Consider the following 22,137-nt stretch of genomic DNA (forward strand, 5'->3'; position numbering starts at 1 on the left):
CGGCATTCGGAAATTCGATCGAAAAAAAACCAGAGGCTCACCCGCATATGGACTTTGAATGCTTGTCGCGGAACATTTTATAGTTACAGGAAAATCGGAGCGAGGCGCAGTGAATTCGACGTATTCACTGACCTTTCTATCAAATTTCATTCATTGCAGCGCGACACACCGGCCGCGGCGTGTCGATAGAAATAATTGCTCGAAAAACGTTCCCAACGAGATTCGAGTAAAAGTGTCATATGTACCTTTAATTTAATATCACGAATTGGCTGATGATTTTAAATACGATTTATCGTATAAAAAGGCTTTAGTGTATTTTACTCGCTACAAAAGGAAAGATAAATATTTATTTAATATTAAAAGGTTTTATGCGAAGTTTATGAATGCCAATGATTTTATCAAATAAAAATTGATATTGCTTTCATCGTTATAATTATATTTAAACGTACTGTTATTTTGATACGAGTTACATTGGCTCGAAATAAATATTGATTTTTCAAATGGATTACATTTTTAACTTTTTTTTTTTTTTTTTTTTTTTTTTGAAGATTTGGAAGTTATTTATTACCTGTGATATTTATGAATAGAAAATGAACAGAAATAATAGCGAATCATATTAAATTAGACAAAAAGTGAGAACCACGTTGAATAATGAAGGTTTCGAAGCAGTTTGACTAAATTTATATTTGTTGAAAGAAAAACAGACCGCGTTTCGTAATATTGCACTTTGAAAGAAACGGGGCATAGTTATTTTAAAAATGAACAATGGGCGGAAGTCTTCTGAACAAAATACTGCAGAAATGAAGACAACTGCGAAATCTTTTATGATTTTAAAATAACTCGTCCGAAAGATACATTTAATATACAAAAATGTAATATTAAGTTGTAACTGAATTCCGATAAAGTCTATATACCTGCTTATTCTTAGCTTTAGACGATATATAAAACATTTACAAAGACGAACATATTTACCCACAAAGGAAAGATGTTTGTAGAAAATTGATCCAATAGAAGCGAACACTTTGTTATGTTACAACCCGGTATACTCATAAATATACACTATCCAGAATAAATATAAATATCCGGATACTTCGGTCGATTCGTAATAAAATTTATCTCTTTTTATTTAATCATTTAAAAGGATTCTTCTTAATTTGATTTATAATTCAGAAATGAAAAAACCGGGAGATAAAGAACTTGTCGAGTAACAAAATAATCCTACCAGATATGACAATCACAAACGTCAGTTCTCGAACGTAATTCTAAATAAATTTAATAAAACTATTATATTATGCACTGTCAATAACGAAAAATAAAATCACTACAGTTCGATATATCTGCGATTTTATAGTTGAAATGCAACTTGCGAAAAATAATCAAGTATCCAGCTACGTTTGAACAGTGGCATACATTTATTTGCATATTATATGTTATACGTTCTACCGTTAAGTACACCATGTCTCGAAAAGGGTTAATCAACTTATCGGATTACGAAGATTCGCTTCAAAGCGAATAATCAAAATTTCCGTAACGTGCTCACATTACGCGATCATCTACAGACCAACGAGGTCGCGATCTACGCGATATGAATTTGACTCACGTTTTACACGTCCCCTGTTAAGTTAACTCAAACTTTGACACGAAGTTACGCCGATCTCAAGACCGAAATACCAAACTGTCGTGGCGTAACTCCGCGTGTAACTGAAACGGACGTTAGTTCCTCCCCCTTTTGCATACCTTGTAACAATGCTGCGCTGAAACTGCCACGTAATTTGCAACTTCTACGCCCGATACACATTTTCAGTATTTCTCGTCGGATCTGGTTACCGTCACCGACACGCCGCTTCGCCGTCCTGATCACCGTCAAACTGCAACAATTATAGCTTTCTGTTAGCAAAATGGACACGATTAATTTCCCTTGGCTATTCTCAGCGTCTTGATTTTCGGATATGCGAAGCTCCTACGAGCTACCACAAAGTTTCAAAATCATAGACGAAAGATACGCGTTGTTTTCGACTGTTTTTGGTGTTTGAGTGTTCTCGAAGTTGAGGTGCTTTGTATTAATTCGTCGTGGACCGAATTCTTTCTGGACTGTTGGAGAAAAAATGTTATTTTATCATCTATTAACGATAGGAGCGGATTTTTTAATAATGTTTTTGTATAGAATGTAAGGGACTAAAACTGTAAAAACTGTTTGATACGGAGGTGCGATTGTGTGCAGTGAGTAATTACTTTTTATATGAAGTTGTTGACGTTACGTAGATATATGTTTGCTTTTGTTGAACAATATTAGGCTCCATAATACATAAATGTTTCTTGCCAGGTATCAATAACGATTTAAAAAACGATTTAAAAATACAAGAATATAGGAACGAATTCTTCGCGTATTGGGAGATCATTTTCAGGAATAATTTCAAGAAAGTCAAAATATGTTTCCTCCTTCTCTCTTTTTTTTTTAATACCTGAAGGCTTAATTATCGTTGTTATACTCTAGCACATTTCCCACAGATTACGAGAGATTATCAATTGAAATTTCCATTTACAATCTTATCTCTGGTGGCCACGAATTCATAAAAATTCGCCTCGTATACGAGGTTTTTACAAGTAATTGGAAGTTTAATACAAGATAGAATATCCTTCGGTATAATGATAGTAATAATTTGACTATTATCGTTGGGCTTTAGGATATAACGGCGTCTAGTTATATACTCTCGACTGATCTTCGTAACAAGATATGTGCTTATTTTTAATTCTTCATGCTATATTAATCTCTTTTAACTTGCGGCTTTCGTAGCATTTCACTATGATAAATGTCTGTCGTTACCGTTGTCGCTAATGATATTGTTATTTATTGCGGAATAGAATAGGTATTACGAGAGAATATACATGCAAAGTATTGTAACGTTTAATCCTTTCAAGTAACGTTTAGAATATTCGTTTTATATCGTATACACATCTCATAGAATATATTCTACGTACATATTTACAAATTTTATTTCAATTTCGTAGAATTACTTTCCAAGTATCGCAGTATACTAAAATCAAGCCGATCAATCTCGTCCACGATATCAAATTTAAATAATTTTTACACGAGAAATCCCAACCTGCTAAATTAAATACCCTATTTGTTATTCATAAATTTCTCTTACAAAATATTCTTTCAACCGCGAAAAAATCCACATTACCGTTCAACCATCAACCAGTACGCTGAAAACCCGCAATAAATAACCTCGAGTAGAATCAACCTGCACATCCTCATCCATAAACCTTGCAAACATCCAAATTCCTACCGCAGCCATTCACAATTCGAATTCCTAAACGCCCAAATCGTGTCAGCGAAATCCTTTCCGCGAGTCTTTTCCCGCGACGGTTTTCCTCCCCTTTCCCGCCATCGTTTAAGACTTCCTTCGTTCAGGGAGCAGTCCGTAAATACGTCGACAGAAACGGGCCGTTCGAATGGCGAAAGCTTAAGGTCCCGTGGAACGTTCCTCGGTTGGACTGGCTGTTATTTTTCAGTCCAGTCACCGAGACGCTTCTCTGTTTCTTTCTATCTTTCTCTCTCTCCCTTCTATCTCTCTTCCCATTCCTCTCTTTCTCTTCCCTTTCTTGTACGGCGCGCCGAAATTTCGGTTGCCACTTTATGGAGCTGTTTTCCTTTCCTTCCTCTCCGCCACGAGGAAAGTTTTCCAGCGGCCCAGCCGGCGTATCTCGACAGGGGGTGGAACAACGTAAAACCAGAACGAAGAAAGATTGGCGGCGGAGGGGGAAGAGAGAGACAGAGGGACAAGTTTAAGGGTGAGTCGAGGGTGTTAGGGTAGGTTGCGGCACAGTGGAATTCGGTCACTATTTTAATATCGATCCGCCCACCGCGTCTACCAACCCCTTCCTCGCTCCATCCCCCTTTTCTACGCGATTCTGCACACTTGGCTAGCATGCATAAAATGCGACACGTACACGCGTCTCTATAGAGGCAAAGGCGTATACACGGTGGTTCTAAATTCGTGGTACGAACCAACTCGGCAAGATTCTATGACTCGAAAGAAGACGTTGCGTTGGAAGTTTTATTTGCGAGAAAATCGACTTTCAAAACTTGTCGAACGCACGTGTATTTCACTAATCTCCGACTGGATAAGAATGGACGATCGGCAGCGGGTCACTCTATTTACATGCGAAAAGAAGTCCGAACCGTGGAATAAAATTTTCTGGTTTAATACGTTCGATGCGGAGTCGATATTTGTCTCGAGAGGGGAAACTCTTTAGCGACGATGTAGACATATTTAATTTTTCCCAGCAGTGTAACGTGTGTTCTAGCTATGTCTTAGCTAAGAGGAAGTACACGATTTTTTCCAATCTTTTTACGTCAAAGAAGGTACGAATCGTGGAAATCCTGACAAGAGAAAATAGAGTTGGAACGTAAGTATTAGGAAAAACTTAGCTCGGTACTCTCGTACGCGCAAATATTAGGCAAATTTTCAAATCGTGCTTTCTCGAAAATGAGGCTTTAGACAAAACAATGTAATTCTACATTTCCGTAGAATAACCTTTTTGGAAATTAGACAAATTCACTGCACTCGATAAGTTTTCAAACTCGATTTTCCTCTTATTCTTAGTCACGTGATCTTCCAGACTTTGCTTGGACTACGAATTTAGAACCACGGTGTATATACGGTGTGAACGAATGTACGTAGAACGTATATATGTGTGTGTGTGTGTGTGGAAATTCGTATACATGTAGACGACGTATGCGACGCGTAAGCAAGCTCGCTTCTACGGAGAAGTTCCGTTCGGTTTCACCGGTTTTCTATGCGACGCGATACGCGCTGTGACCGCATCGATGGCCTCTCGGCGCTGTTACAGAAACGACAATTCCGGATACGGGACGGAATCGTCGATCGATTTCGACGTGATTCTTTCGAAAGGAACGAACCGGGTTTATGGTCCTCCCAGGCGACGCAAGAAGCAAGTCAAAAGTAAGTGGACGGTGTATCGGTTCCAGGTTAATTTTTAATGGTCCGTTTGGTATTTTTAAACGAGGTATTCTAGTTGCTCCGGATTGTTTTAGTTTGTAATTTCGTTGATTATATATTTGCCTTTTTCGTATTAAACGTTAAATCGCGAGCCTGTGAGCACTCTCGTTTTAACCGATTATAAAAATATATTAGCCGGGACTGAAGCTTTTCGACAAAAGAACGGGACAAAAATTATTATGATAAAATAGGAACGACAGGTACCACAAAGTTGTATTATTTTTCATACAACGCTATCAAATGTTAAATATTTTTGCGATTGAATTTCCTTTGACAGAAATTACTAACGATGAGGATGATAATCGTCAAATAGAAATTGCCAAAAATAATACGTTCTTCGAAATGTTTAATAGCAAATTATTCGTCGGTATTTAGTAATTTTGAAGAATTCCCAGAATAACTACTTTCGGAACAGTAGTTCGTTCTTCTTCTCTAAAGACACCCTTCTTATCTAGATTTCCCATCGGGAAAGTGGAAGTAAGTCCCTTAAGGAAAACACATGTAGATACACGTTTGTTTCCATCATAATACTTTTAAAAAATAGTCGTGTCCATCATTGTTCATAGCCGAATACAAATATCACGGTAAAGAATTTCTTCTTTGCTTGCACGATGTTTACGAAATATTTTTGCATTTGTAGAAAACCAATTCCGTTTGTAGTTTTATATCATAAATTAATTTTGTCTTTCCTATAGTGCCATTACACGTATCTATTCTCGCTTTATATAGTATGGCAGGTACCTTAACTTCTCGTTCTTTAATTTTTAAACTACCAAATGAAAAGAAATATTTTAATGCAAATAGTAAATATGTAAGTATATCATAATTTGTCATAATTTTCGTATTAAGTGAAATTGTTTCAAATATAACGATGCCTAATTGTACGTATCTTCTTAAATAATGTGATTTTCATACGTGTTATTATATCGATAAACATTTGCTCGAGATCTCCCGGAATTCAAAACGATATTCGATAAGAAAAAGATTAGAAATCAGTAATTTAGTAATTTCCATATTTCACTGTTTTTTCAGGCTGAAATTGCAATAAATGTCAGCGTACGAGCATTTACGTTCCACTATAATTTACGACAAAGTACAAATAAAACAGAATTCCACGCTATTTCCAATGTTCCACCTAAAACCATTGGATCTTTTCAAGCGAAACGTTGGACCTTCTTTCTTAAAGTATGCAAAATAATTTTTCTATCTTAAATGCCATGGCGTATCACGTAAAACGCAGCCGTATAGCGAGATCGGGTTGCACGATGTTTATAGTAGAAAGTAACTAATGATTCTCGCAAGAGAAGCGGATCTACGAGCTGTAAAACCTTTACGCTTGCTTTGCAGGCCAAGCCGGCAACTCTTTACATCGCGATAATCATTAGAACGTATTACCAAGAATACTAACGAGCGTATTCTCTTCTCTAAATCCTCAAAAACGGGACTCTACGCGACAAACTTGCCTTCATCCTGCCACCCCCACCTTCCTCAAAAGATCTTTCCTCTGGACGAGGTATTAGCTTTCAAACGAAAATTTTTCCGCATTTCGATCAACGAACCAGGCGCTCGTCTAATTAACCGTTTACTTTTGATTCAAAATTCTGTATCAAGTTCTGTAACATTTAATTATAAATTCTTTCAGATTTCAAGCAACAAACCGTGTGCTCGACTAATTAACCGTTTACGTTGTTTGCAATCAATGAAAATGTGAATTGTTAATATAACGCAATTCTGAATTAACTTGAAAATGTAAATTCTTTTAGATATTCAATAATAATCTGTGTAATTGCATTATGTTTGAAATGAAAATTCCTCCAGATTCCAAGTAACAGTGTGCGTAATCCGAATGCAGTGCCCCTAATTAACCATCGATGTCGTTTTCAATCAATGAAAATGGTAATTATTTGTAATTATATAAAAAGCAACTTTCTGTTGACGATCTCCGTTGATTGATTCCTCGCTGGAATGAAAATTTTGTGGTGTAAACGATCGCAAGCGACGAATCATGGGAGAGACAATGTTATGGTAATGATCGATGGAATAAATAATGAATAAATAATAATATTACACGTTGACAGAAAAGGACGCATGAAGAAAATTTATAGTTTAGGATACGCTGTTAATTAGTTTTAAGTTCGTAGTCGATTTGATTATACTTTGTTGGAAAGAAATCTTTCATTATCAATAAAAAAAAACGAATAATTTTTACTTACATATGTATCAAATCTATTTGTTTTTAGCGGAATCTAACTGCCAATTATACTAAATATTTTAATCTTCTTAATAGTATTTTATGTTATACACGACAAATATTTAATGAAAAATATGTTATAAAAGATCTTGATACTAGCGTAACGATATAACATTATTTTACTACGTAAAAGTATTCTGCCTAAGTAGATTACAATAGAGTTCTAACGACTCGAGCAAACGTTAGGAGCCATAGGCGTTCTCCATTTTTTTCCCACAAGGTAGGAGAATTAAAATTATACGAAAATAAAACGAAACAAAGAACCAAGAGAAAAAGAAAAAAGAAAAACAAATGAGAATGGTAAAAAAGAGGAGCACGCTCGTAAAAGTACGGCGAAGCAGTGATCGCGAGTAAGCGGTTGAATCGTAAAACCACGGTGCATGCAAAATGAAATCATGAGCTAAAGCGGCGGTTACACCTTCGGGACATAATGCTTCGAAGAATTAAAAATTACCACGAGTACGTTCGAAAAATGCAAAAAAGAAAAAGTAACATGGTTGGCCTGTGCAGCTCCTCGCGCAACTTATACATTTTTATCGATGTACCATCGAGTGTTAGGCGCTCATTAATTAGCTTATCCGTAGATGGGCAAGCAGAAAAGGGAAATGGTCCGAACCCCTATCGATTCTTATGTATAAAATGAAGCAATTCCATCGTCTCAAGACGCATACACGTTTTATTATAATTTTCGAGTAGAATGCTACAAGATGTTCGTTTTAATGGGTGCAAATGGTAGATGTGGAACTTAATTCGTTAGCAACCTTGTCTTATAAAATCTGGGCTGTCACGCTCGAGAGCTCTAATTAGAATCGTTATTATTCCCCTTCGGTGCTACCGGCTATCATTCATTTGCTAACTCAGTCGAGCAAAAGAGGAAAACGAAACGAAAACGATGGAAAGGGATATCTACTTTTTGTTTCGGGGAACGTTGATTGCTCGTCGTTTCTGAATTAAAGTATTACAGCTACTAAACTGGCTCGTAATAGTTCCATCAATGAGAAAAGGTTTTTCTTTGCTTAAAGGTTTGTTTTGTATCGTCGGCGATTTCAATCGTTCATCGATGTTGTTAATAATTAACAGATTACGAATGTTTATGCGATGTATTTTTACGAATATAGCCAGAGAAAGAGAATATATATAGAAATCTTTAACCATTAAATTCTGTATTGTTTTCATTCTTGTATTGTTTGCAATTCGGTTTCCTGTTTACAATTTTATTTTCCAAAATGCTAGAATTCTTATAGTATGCCGCGTGCCTCTATAATTCGCAAAATTCTCAAGAACCTTACGAACCAACAAATCTTGCCTTTCACCTTCCTGCTTTTCGCACAATTCCTCAAAATACGTTGAAAATCTAACACATTCGCGTCACTTCTATCTTCATTTTTCGTAAGGTCGCCAAAAAATGCGCAAAACCTGCCTCGATGTTTTGCAAAAATCCCGCAAATTCTTAAGAACTCGAAATCCGACAAACTCGCAAAATCAATCTTCTTCCTTCGCCGTGGACAAAATTCTGGGAAAATTCGAAAAAATCTTACAGATCTTCGAAAGCTGCGTCTTCTACAAAATCCACAATTCCGTCTCTCTGAAACTACCCCACGGCAAGTACGTAATTAGAATATTTGTAACATCGGTAGGGGTGATACGATTTTCCGGATGCGCGATCGGGCGTCGCGGCGCACAGCTCGCCGTCCATTCCCATCGTGATAATCGTGGTCCGCGGAACAGCGGCGGCACACACCGGTCGAATAGGTAGGAAAAGTCGCATGTTAAGCCTGATAAACGAAACATAAAAGCACGGAGGTGGCCGAATGGGTGGAGGAAAGGGCGGAGAGGTTTGGCGGCGGCGGCGGCGGCGGTTGAAGGGTGGTCGTAGTCGAGTCACACACAGAGTAGCTGTTGTATATCCAACACTCTTCCTTGTCTCTACCATATCTGTATGCCTGGTATACGTATATATGGTGGCTGGTAAAGCTAAAGCAGCCTAGACGGTGGTAGGATGGCTGTTGGCGTGAGCTTGCAACGCACGTACATACATACACATAGGCGCATAGTAGTGGCAAAACGCGGAGGGCCGCGTGTGCCAGTGCCTGGCCGTCGACTAACTTTTTCTTTCTTTTTGCCCGGCCCGATCGATACCGACGACTTATTTTGGATTATTTTCAGCGCGGGCAGAGTGTGCGCGCCTTTTCTCGGCAAAAAAATGGGAATTCGCGCGGACCGGTGCATGGCTTTCTGGTAAATTTTGCTGCGACCGACGTTCTCCAATGAGCACGACACGAAAAAACGTATTAGAGCGTGTAACCGGCAATTTTTGTTGCGCCGTCGCCGTCGAGAAAAAAAGGAGCACCGGTATACTCTGTGCCATCGGTCGACGGAGCGGCGCCATTCTCGAGATTATGTAAAAAATGCGGGACCAGCATTGTGCCATTAGACACCGCTGTCCAATGAAACGCTGTAAACTGTTCCCCGTGTCCTGCTCTTTCGCTTTTTCTCTTCTTCTGTTCGACTGCCTTTCTCTCTTCTTCCTCGTAGCTTTTTCCTTTTTCTATTTCCACTCTCTCGTTCCCTCCGCCGAAAAGCGCGTAGCCGCGTAAATGCCGCGGCATGAAAGTGTCTTTTGTCGCGGATGGAACGCGCTGTTTTCCTCTCGCTGCGGTTCCGCGATCTTTTCACCGGTGTTTCGCGCTTTTGATCGTTCCCCGGTGAAACGATTACGCGATACAAATTCGCTCGACAATGTATGTTTTTTCTCTTTCCTTCCTTTCTTTACACGCGAGTAACGCTATATGTGTGCGTGAGCGCGTGTGTGAAGCTATGGCGTGTGTGGGTGTGTATTTTTTTCCTTTATTTGCTTTAATGACGCATGCGAGGAAAACTGTGACGCAAGTATTCGCGTTGTGGCAGACGCTGGTATTGCGACAAAGGGCTTTGTAAAATGGTTGACTCTCTGATCGATTTTGAAATTAGCGCTCCGACAGAATGCTTCTTTTTCGATCGTTGAGTAGATGTTTAAGGCGATTTTTAAACGGAGGCTTCCGGAAGAAACGTCGTATCGTTAAGATAAAATTCCTGGAAAGAAATATCGAAGGAAAAGACGAAATAATGTGTTGCGTTAAACAGTTCTATAATTATAATTTGCAGATTAATTGGAAATTTAAAACACACGCAACACACGTATCGAATACTTTTCATTGCCTCGTTACTTACAATTTTGCAAAGAACCATTCAGAATGTTACGTGTAATCAAAATCTTGCTTCACTTTCATAACCAAAAATTTCATAAAAAAGCTTCCTCGAAACAAAAGATTTAAATTTTATTACCAAACAAAACCATCGTGAAATCCTTTCAATGTTTTATGTATCTCACAGAAGCAAAACTAATTCATTCAAAAAATCCTCACTCGTGTTGGTCCGGCTATCCATCCTGAATTTTCTCCAGTCACGTCCATCTACAAAACACTGGCCTATCGACCATCAAATTCATCTCGTTAATTAACTCTTTCACACACGCACAAACACACGGCCGCGCGCACTACACTATATACATCCAATACCAATGCTATTTTATCGAATATTTCTTCCAAGTTTTGAACATAACATCGAAATTGATTAATACACGTTCGAGACCGTATGTATTGGCAGCGAAAAAGTGTTTAGTCTACCGTGACGATACATTTCATGGCGCGAGTCGATCTACAAGGAATTTATTAATTCTTTCAGTTGCAATTAATTCGGAATTGAAAACGATCTTTTGCGCATGAATCGAAGCAATTTTTGATAATGAGGAAATATTGTAGGAATGTTGGATCGCAGATACGTTGACGTATTATCGCGCAAGTACGCGTTGGCGCATTTAGGCCAAATTTTAGTCCACGAAAATGTACAGAATCTACGTGATATGCAAAAATATTTATAAATATTTATTGTAATATTTAGTGAAACAAACTACCGCGATCCTTTTCCTTCAAAGGTACCTACAAGAATACAAATTTGCAGGAAGTCTCCTCGTTAAACGTAATATAAAATAACAAAAGCTATATTATATAACGATAAAATAGAAATAACTCGCCATTTAATTTAACTCTTCAATAACTTTCGCTTAACACGACTCGATTATCTCAAACTTCGTCTCCTTGAATTCCGACTCTCACTTTCAACTTTTCCACGACTTTCCACGAATATAATACACATATGTACGAATATCGAAATTCCTTGTGTAATTAATTAATCGTAGTACATAACCCGTACGAATGAAAATAAAAATGTTTCTACATTAGCCTTGATTTAACACTAGAATCACTAGAGAACTATTAAACTGAAACTATTGAAACAATCGAGATGACTAATTTTTAACTTTTCACAATAACCTTATAAACTGACAGTCATAGATTTTTGGGGTGTATATAATATATATATATATATTTTTAATATATGCGTTACGTTAATTCTGTTCTTTACATTTTTCCATAAACCAACAGCTACAACCGTTACACTCAATCATCTACTGGTAATCCTTTCACGGTATGATAAAATGACAAAGAATTCGAGATGATCGATTCAAAGAATAATCGTCTCTTTATCTTCGAGAGTCTCTGCATTTCTGATACCAAATATAGCAAATACTCATCTGTCTCATTATCATCGGTATCTATAGTCCAGATAGCCTTATATCCACGCTATCCGCATCAAAAGGGTTAAGCTTCTCGTTGGACAAGACAGTAGGTTCTTCGCAAGTGGTAACCATGATCAGGAAATAGCGAACGTGCTATTTAAACCACGGACGTATCAATAACGGAGTAGTTTTTGGCGGATTTCATTGATTTCCGATGGAGTTGCGCTGATGTGCAAGGGACGAGAGCAGCTAGGCTACATGCACAACATTGTAATTGATTGGACCTGTGGCCTGATAACCGCTCGGTGACCTCACCAGCCGTTCGATACGCGTACTCGGTCATGGAATAATTATTTCTTCTTTCTCCGCGTCCAACTCCCGGCTCTATCTGCCGCGGAACGCTTTAAATCGATTACACCAACGATCTGTCGTTCGACGCGGGAACAGATCGGGCTATCGACGCGGGAACAGATCGGGCTATCGACGCGTTTCGATATCGGGAAACGTGGATCTTTCCAGGCGGAAAACGAAAAAGCGAAAAAGACAAAAAAATTAGCCTCGAGTGTGAGGCGAGCCAGAACGTTGTAATTGCACGGGAATGAAGTTTGACCGTTTTAAAAATTTTTGGACAGACTGTGCGTTGTGGTTGGATCGTATTTCCGTCCCATTTTCCTTTGTGTTATATTCGGTCCCGGGATAGTATGATCGACGAACGTGTTTTCTTTTTTTTTTTCGAAGATAATCGCGTTCGAAGCGGTAAATGATTAAAATAATCGTTTAGAGAGTCGAAAAAGAACTTTGTTTCAGTGATAATGGAAAAAGCTTGCTGATTCAAATTTCTACTTTTCTCAACGAGATTGCTTAAAAATTACACGGAATATCAGGTTCGTTTTTATTGGCTTCCTAATTTTTATGCCACTTGGTGGTTAAAAGGAAATCAGCTTGACGTGGTAGATGCAATCGAGTATCGATATCTAACCCGAAAAGATAAAAAATATAGTATTATTGATATTATGGTATTATTGAAATTTGTCAAGATTACTCTCCTATAAAATCCGAAAAACATGACTTGCGATGTTGTATCGGAGTAACGGAAAAAATTTCCTTGCTCTTAAAATATTGACAAAAACGCCCAAATAACGTCGTCTCATACGTAGAAGGCACTTTCCATTCAGAACATTCATCCAGCGACAACCGTTAATCAAGACGGGTTTCTTAATGTCACTTGGACGAATAATTAACATGACCAAGGAATATTGATCAAGGAATAATTAAGGAGCCGCCGCCTTCTGTTCCTTCTTTAAATTATCTTTCCGACACGGGAAATCTCATTAAAAAAGAGAAAACAAAACCGACGTTGACGTGCACCTGTTCCACGCGCGTAGTAGCACCGTTACAACCAAATCTGCAACGGGGCAGCCAAGAAACGCCGGAAACCCGGACAGAACAAATCTCTTAATAGCTCGTTAATAGCGGAACGCGGCACGGAAAATCAAGCGTGCGGTTATCGAACGTGCCGGAATATTTGAAACTGCGTTTAATGACGCGCTCGCGGTAATTACTCGCTTTCCTGGCTAATAGACGTTCAAATAATCGAGACTCTATTATAATATAACAGCAACTAGGAAGCTAATAGCGTTGGCACGCGCCAACGTACAACTCGCGTTGCTACATTCGATAACTCACGTCGCGTTCTTTACGCCAGGTGCAAATTTCCTAACGATCTCGCGGCTGATTGCCACTTTGGTGGCTATGCTAGGTGTTGAGGTTGACTGATAAAAGAACGAGTGGATGAATTTGTAATAGAGAAATATATTGAAATAAATAAAGGTACAAGTATAAGGTGCAAGTACAAGTATAGTGCATAGCGTATGCTGATCCAGATCCTCGCTCTTACAGTGTTACAATACGATAGAAGAAGCCATGATAGGGAACACGTTCATATATTTATAGCAAAGGACATTATCAAAAAGTTAATCTTGTAGCTCTAGCTGAAGGCTACAAGAAACACTAATAGAAATCTACTTGTAGCTCTTTTGTGTCTAGACCTTGTAACACAAAACATAATTTATATTCAAGGGCACAATAATATGCACCTCTCCTTATTTCCCATTTTTTCTTTCACTAAATTCTATTCAGCGGTCTCCAGGTCACGGATATACAAAAGTAAAGATGTAGAGTTTTTCTTGAAGTAATTACTTCGACACTGGCAATTTCGAAGAGTGTTTAGAAACGTATTGAAATTATTACACAGGCAATCGCAAAATATATATGAATTTTTTAATATTTCTTCGACTTAAATATTTAGTACGATTGTTCGCTAGAAGCGACGTAAATGTATTTGGTGGAAGAAAATAGCTGATCACTGAACATAGCAAATATCTAGTGTAGAGGGCGTTAAGACGATATGATATATTGAGGAGCGGCTGTGTAGTTTAAATTCTAATGTCGTTACGTGTATTTTAGCGGATACGATGCGATACATCGAACATGATGCACGAGTTTCGATATAACAAGATGAAATCTCAAATATAGAACGATGTAGAGAATGTTGATACTCGCGTTTCAACGTTGCAATCTGAATTCCCGTGTTCGAATTACGTACGATATATGCGTGTAACTTCTGTTAATTACGAATGGTAATTAACAGTAGCACATTGGAGAATTAAAGAGAAGCTGAAAGCGAAACACGCGAAAGAAGAGGATGAAGTCTGGCAAAGGGCTATTAACTGCAGGAATGTAAAGAAACCATTGAATGAAACAACCACGTGAAAAATATTATAAATCGAGGGTGTTAGACTAATTTATTTAGAAAATTATTCTGTTACGTCACTATACAGAAATTTTAAGTTTCACGCGAGACACAAGCTTATTGCGGTTAGCTATACGCCTGAGGTGTGAAATTGAACACATTCGCGGTAGCACAGCTGCAGCAGCGTGCGCTATATAAAACGGAAAAGCGGATTCACGTGATAATTAAGAAAGGATATACCGTTCGACAGCTTCAGGCTAATTAAACATGTTTCCGATCAGGGACGCGTGTTCAAGACGTGTAATCCTTTTTAACGAGCGACTCTACATCCTCCACTCCTCCAGATGCATTGTGTATTTCTGTTCTAAATACACGCCACATCGATCAACACCGTGTCGCACATACATTTGGAAACAAAAATAAGTAGAAAGGTAATGGAAGTGGATGTCAATGAAGTTGAATCAAACTAGTATCAGTTTTTCAGACGATATCAACTACATTACATAGTTGCGCTTTATTTATTACATGTCCTTATAGATACATAGATCGTTTAGAAAATAATAGAAATTAATATGTAAATTTTTGAATAAACAAGCTATACGTGGTGTTTAAGGAAACTCCACTGATATCTATTTCCATTACTTATTCATTTATTTTTATCGCAGCCACATCAACATACAGACAAAGAAACTTGCGATGTTCCAGCGAGAGTAACTTCCCGGCAGAAAATAAATTTTTGATTTCTTCGAAACTACTTCCTTCTACCTGGAGCGCGTGCACACACACGTTTCGCAGTGCGTGAACAAGCCAACTTTCCTGGAAGTTACAGGATGAACGAAGAAGATACGCATCGTTCGTGATGTACAGGAAGAGCGCAATTCCGCGGACTTAGCAACCGAGTCCTGCCATCTTCGGTTAATTCCGCGCGATAAACGAACATCTCGGCCTGACTTCCGCCATTATGATCGAAGATAGACATTTTGACGGCAGCCTCTATCGATCTCTCGGCCCGCAAACCCGCGGAGTCATCCGCTTTTTCCTTTCGAGAAATTTTCCGCGTTGATCCGAATTAACGCGTGTAGTGTAGAATTTTGTTATTAGTAGACTGTAGATTCTCATGCATTTATGGAAAATTAGAAAGTGTATAATTCCACAGAACGCGCATACTATGAAAAGGTATATGAACAATTGAAACTATGGTGCTTTCTAATAATATTTGGTAGGTAAAACAATCTTTTACCGAGCTCTTACTTTTTCGATCGTATGCTGAAAATCTTGGATCTTGGATCAGAGAAGTTGGAACTTGGGTTACAAGTTAGGCGTTACGTAGGGTTTGCTATTGGCGAGTTACTCTACGCTAGAACCAACACCGGAGTAGTCAGGATGATCAATTTGTGATTCTTCGTTTAAATTTTATATATAAAAGCTTAGATCTGAGATACTTTAACGATCCTTCGCTTAAGCCTTAACGTCTTATATTCTTAATTTATTGACAGTCGTAACTTCTTCCTTTCGTCGTAATTTATCAAGGTATTTAAAAATTACGCAGAACGTAATGTTCTTTTTGTAAATTAATGCCTGTTGTTCCTTATGCCAATTAGAAGATTCTTAGTAATCTTTAATCTATTCTACGGCGAATCGTCGAACACGATTATAAGATTGCGCCCAGACTTATTTAATAAGAGGAAACAAATAGGGAACGAGAGGTGAATGTAGGGTGTACATAGTAGCTAATAGCTATAATAACAATAATGGACATAATAGTAGTAATCGTAACAATCATACCTAACAATTCCGTGAAATACGTGATTTATGTATATAACTTGTTAAAGCTGTTCCAAAGTGTTGATTACCCGGGGTAATAAAATAAGAGATAAAATCATTTGAACAGCTGCACCACTATTCTGATCATGATAATTATATATATGTATAAGTAAAATACATTCATATATTAATGAGGATTATCTATGTACAACGCGTAATTATAGTTAAAGAAAATACTTATTTATTAGATCGGTGCATACGCGTGAAGAATCGTTTCTCACGACTTGTTTTACTTAACGAGTCATCCGTGAAATTTTGTCTTCTCGTCGATTATCGATGACAGGAAAAAAGAAGAAATTGGAGCAGCTCAAATATAGCGATTTAATCTCTGACAAAACAGCAAAATTATAAGCGAGCGTGTGCGGTAGCGCGAAGGAATTCGAAAATAAACCGTGAAGAAGGGAGTCGAGGATGCTTGCGCGTGTAACAGGCCGGTCGGCCTATTTTGCCGATTGTTTGAAGAGAAACAATCAGGCACGAAGGTAGGTACCCGAGCGTCTCGAGATTGCGCCTCGTTCCGCGAAGCGGCTTGGCGCTGAAATCCTCGTATTTATCATTTAACACCCGGCTGATTACCTAATTAGTGAAATAACTAAATCGTACGTAGGACAATTTTCATCCCGCCGACCCTCCCTTCCTAATGGACAGAGATTACACGGGCCGTCATTCGCTGTCATTAGGGACGAGAAAACGGCCGATGCACGCTGAAAAGCATGCCTGCAGTTTCGCGGAGGCTTCGTTTACAGAATACGAGCCGGTAAATGACTTAACCGTTAGCAAAAACTCGCGTAAGTCATATTCCCTTTCGCAGAAGAAGAGAAAGAGGCGGGTAAGATGGTCGAGAAAAGCGGCTCTCTGTGCCTGCGTATGTATCAGGGGAATAAAGCACGCAGGGAGCGGTCTTCGGTTATTAACGGAATTGAAAGCGTTTTCAAATTTTAACCCGAATCATCAAAACGTGGTAGAAATAGAGGATAGCGCGGGCGCGCGTATGTGTGCCCAGGGAATTTAATTCTTTTGGTTCGTGACCTGAATACGGTTTTGGTCGAGTTTACAGAGGAAAGGATAGATAATCCTTGAAAAATAGAGCTCTGGTTGTTCGATGAATCGTCATCGTTCTCTATCGTCGTCGTCGACATTTAATTTGTTATTGGATTTTTATATACTGTCGATCATTCCTTGAAACGAAGAGAGAGGAGATACAATCTTACGATCGATCTTCTAAAAATTCAGAAAATATTCCATCTATTTCGAATAAAGCAAGAAGATTGGTTATACGTTCGAAGAAAAAGCTATGCGAACGCAAATAACCAAGTACCATCCACGTGATTAACACCCGAAGCGAAACGTACGTAACATCAACTCCAATCTCAAACCACCCTCTTAAAATACAGCCCCTGCCTTTAACCTCCCCTCGAGTCGAACAACACGTTTCCCCCCTCTGTCAAGCCCAAGCAACGAGTCATTCACGACGTAAAAATCCAAGTTCGTGGTAAGACCGCGAAACGTGGCAGAGTCGATCAAGCAAAACTGACGAAACTTTCTTGCTAGTGCGCGGAATCTTGTCGGCGAACAATGAGCCATCGTTTCGCACGAGTGTCAGAATTTCGATCTCCGGTTCGTAAATCGTTGGCGAAGGCCTCGCTAATCGCGGCGAGAGGAAGAAGAGCCGGAGAGATGCGGGTATCTGTTCGCAGAGGCCGTGGTCGTTCGTTTACAAGCTACCTGGTTGTAAACGATTTAACGGTTGGCAACGGATCGGCGAGAGGTGGGGAACCGAGTGGAAAAGAGAGTCGGAGCATCGGTTTGTCGTACAGAATCGACAACAGCGCGGACCTTTCCTCGCTGGATAGTTGCAGAGCAAAAAAGCCAACCGATCATTATGGTATGCGCGTTAGGAACGGCGTTAGCCTTCTGGAATTTCCTCCGCGAAAAGCAATAGCTCGGCACCCGTCTGTAAACCGGCGCCAAATTGCCACCGTGGAGACCTGCGGCTCATCGAAACCCAGTCCGAGAGCTGCTTGACTTTTAGCGACTCGCCGAACACTGTACCGATAGAGATCCGACCGTTTATAGACGGTTTTCATCGCGATTTCGGTCACGGTTCGCGCGTAAAGCTTCGAGGAATCGAACACAAGTGCGCGTCGCTAATTTTAAGTGGAATTGGGAGAGGCGCGAGGAGATTCGTAAACGTTTCGCCGAAGTTGCGAGGCAAAGGTTGCGACGAGGAAATGGTTCGGTAACGTAAATTTTGGTTGCGATCGTTAGGTCGCGGATGTTGATAATTTGTTGCGGGGCCGAACAAAGAAATGGGACTCTAAAAGAGAAATTCAGTTTATTCTCTAAATATTACATTATATTATTTTGGATATTATTTTCCTAATAAACATTGTATGTGTTAATTGTTCGTTACTAATAGCTTTTTTATGCTAATTAGTTACTTATGTGTATTTTTTTTATAGAAATTTTATCGTTTTTAAATTTCAAACTTGTTCGACGATACGTTATTTTAGCCGAAATAATCGAGTACAGAATAGAAAGGTCGAAACGGTGGCAGATGCAGCGTTTTACGCTGGTGTTCGCACCGGGTTTACCGGTGTGATACAACTTCCGGTTATTTTTATTAAATTGGAGGAAGACGGAACCTAGGCGATAAAAGTATGATGCAAACGCTGTCTACCGTTGCATCTCGCCCACGAATGCACGCGTGCGTGCATCTGCACACGAGGACGGATGCGTTCCGAACCGTAACCGTCTTTCCTCGTCCGTGCTCGATGCACAGAGCCGCCTTTTTACGCGAAAAATTCACGCATATTTTTTATTCCGTTAATATTTATTCGCTGTACAGCGATTTAAAAAACGCACGTGCACTGCTTCGATTTAATTCCTTCGATCGATTCGATGGCAGGCAAAACCGAAGAAATAAAGACCAGATACGAATTGACATTTTTACAGATCTTTTTACATTCGATCAAAGAACTAAAACTTAAACATATTTTTCTTTAACCTATTAAAAATTATAACAAGTACTCTGTCTTTCTATATGATATACGTATTCTGTTCCAAATTTTTAAACTTCCCATAAAAATCCCCGCTCGAATTATACTGAACGAAGATCATGAATTGTATTACGATAAAAACCCATACAAAAAAAAAAGAATAATAAAAAGAAGCGCCAAAAGCTCGCTGTATATCCACCATCAATTATACCATCGCGCATACGCGGACGAGGTGTACATTGTACATACATGCGGATCAACGTGCGCTCGCGATAATAATTATCATGCGGCGGCCAGCACCGGCAATCTTTGAAGGTCGACCCGCGCCACTGCTTCCTTATTGTGAGCGAGGCTAAACAGAGGCGGGCAGAAGAAGCAAGCCAGAAGCGCGAGCAAGAGGAGAAAGAACTCTGTATATTAACTTCACGGCACGCCGCTTGTACGCGCGCGTTTTACCCGCTACTGTCTGCGCTCATTACGTAGGCACAGCGATTTCAGAAATACGGGGTTCGTCGGGATTGCGAGGCCGATCTTTTATTTCGCTGCCTCGTCCCTCGCGCGTTCTCTATCCGACGAAAGATTGGCAGACACGAGCGAAAACACGCGGCTCAACGAATTCCAGGATGTTGTCTCGATGAAGATTCCACCTTCTTTTTCTCGTTTTTGCTTCCCGTTTTCGCCAGGAGAGGGGTTAAATGAAAGGAATTTTGATGAAATTTTGCGGCGTTGTTTGAAGGGATGTTTCCAGGCTCTGTAGATTCCGTGTTTGTCGCGTGGATTGACTATCGGGATATTGTGTTGGTAAAAGTATAGTTGGCGTCGTATGGGAAAATAAATAATTCTTTTTTGGAACTGTATTATAATGGTTTAAAAAATTTACGAGAAGATTTATAACGGCGACGGAACAAGTGGAATTTTAGAAGCAAACTCGTCGGATTACAGGTCGCCCGATCTTCTTGTTCGATTTGAAATCGAATAAAATCGTAGAAAAGAAGCCTATAACCTTCGATTTGTAACTTGTTTATTCGCTAATTGATAGTTGGTAAATTATTACGCGAAAGAAGTATAATAGAAACTAAACGACAAAGTGTAATCTCACGCGATGGAATATATTTTTTAGGAGATGACGCCAATAATCTTGTAATCGATACGATGTTAACGATTAACTGAAAACAAAAGAATAAAGTAATAAGAGTGTCTAACGAAACGCGTTCGATAAAAATTAATTATTTTTACCATACTCGACGCTAAAAGCAAGGAAGAAAACGAAGAATTGCACGTAAATTAACGTATACTTCCTTTACTCTGTTTATTTCCCCATCTCCCGTTAAAAAATCAGTTTTAACCCGGTCGCATTAAACGGCTGCGCAACGAGTCAATTCACGGTCGTTAAGTGTTTCTCCTTTTTTCACCCTTCCGATAATAACTCACGTCAAAACGAATCGAAAATATATTCTTCGCGCTCGCCGATCGGTTTGACTGGAGCTTTCATCATTGATATGCATATAAGCAGCGCTTGCGATGAATAGCAAGATCGATATCCATCGGTGAAGTGACAAATAATAAAAAAGAAAAAGAATAAAAAATAGACGGTAGAACAGGGAAAGAGAGAGTTAGAGAGAGAGAGAGAGAAGGGGAGAGTAACCAGCGATGCTCCTACTCTTCGAAAGCTTTCATTGTTCGCGCGAAATGAAATTCCAAAGAGAACAAATTCCATCGCGTCCCGTTCTTATTCGGTTAGCCATTGCAACGGAACCACTTAAAAGATCTCTCAAGCGCCGCTACAAGCGAAATCTTGATTCCCACTCGTTCGGAGAAGATCTTTGTAAGGTTTTCGAACGCAAGAACACCGAGAACAATGAACGTCCTTTTTCTTCATCGACTACCCAATAGCGAAACTGTATCGACTGTAATGTAAGCGATGTATCGCTTATCGAGAATTATAAACGCCCCCCCCCCCTCCCACTTGGACAACCTTTTTTCTTTACGTGAAAAATCATCCGAATTCGTGTTTCAGATTACTCGTTGCTTCGAATTCTATAATTTTCGATAATCGAGCGTTACAGATCGATGATTATAACGAGAGCGATACTGTAAACGAACGTGTACGTATATTTTAATCAGTATTGTATTATAATACGTTAAGGTATAATTTTAAATTAAGGTGGAAATTAAATTTTTTTTATGAAGAAATAACCAGCCGATAAAGGGATATACGTATTTATAAAATTGTGTACTCGAATACCTATTCATAGAACATAATATTTGTACATTTATTTGTGCATTAATTTGTTACTAAAGAATTCTATTACTTTTTTGACATTGATAAAAAGACACGTGATTTTAATATACAATCAGAATATGAAGCTTCAAATATAAAATGATAGATTTTTGCAACAATATATTAAGCAGGTATGTAATTATCGTTAAGTGGAATTCAATTTAACGACTTGATTTAATAACCTGAGCATTTAATTTCTGTGTCTTGAGTTTGAAAATCTTGTTTCCCACACGTTCGAGCTTCTTTCTTAAGGTCTTCGAACGCAAGAACACCGAGCATAATGAACGTTCTTTTTCTTACGACAGTGGGACTGGTTCGACTGTAATATAAGCGATAATACAACGATGTATCGCTTATCGAGCTTTATAAACGCACTCCATTTGGACAA

General features: G+C 38.9%; 2 long non-coding RNA genes across 3 annotated transcripts in view; one reads left to right on the forward strand and one right to left on the reverse strand.

Annotated features, from left to right (window-relative positions):
- LOC105667202 overlaps window positions 1-22,137 on the forward strand; it is a 112,031-nt gene that overhangs the window by 85,877 nt on the left and 4,017 nt on the right. The window lies entirely within an intron of this gene.
- The window catches only part of LOC125384942, a 138,818-nt gene continuing 117,246 nt past the window's right edge, over window positions 566-22,137 (reverse strand). Inside the window, exon 3 of the long non-coding RNA XR_007223796.1 lies at window positions 566-1,868. This is a non-coding gene — a long non-coding RNA (uncharacterized LOC125384942). The remainder of the gene's footprint in view (window positions 1,869-22,137) is intronic.

This window comes from Bombus terrestris, chromosome 4 (assembly GCF_910591885.1).
Source record: "Bombus terrestris chromosome 4, iyBomTerr1.2, whole genome shotgun sequence".
Classification (NCBI taxonomy): Eukaryota; Metazoa; Arthropoda; class Insecta; order Hymenoptera; family Apidae; genus Bombus; species Bombus terrestris.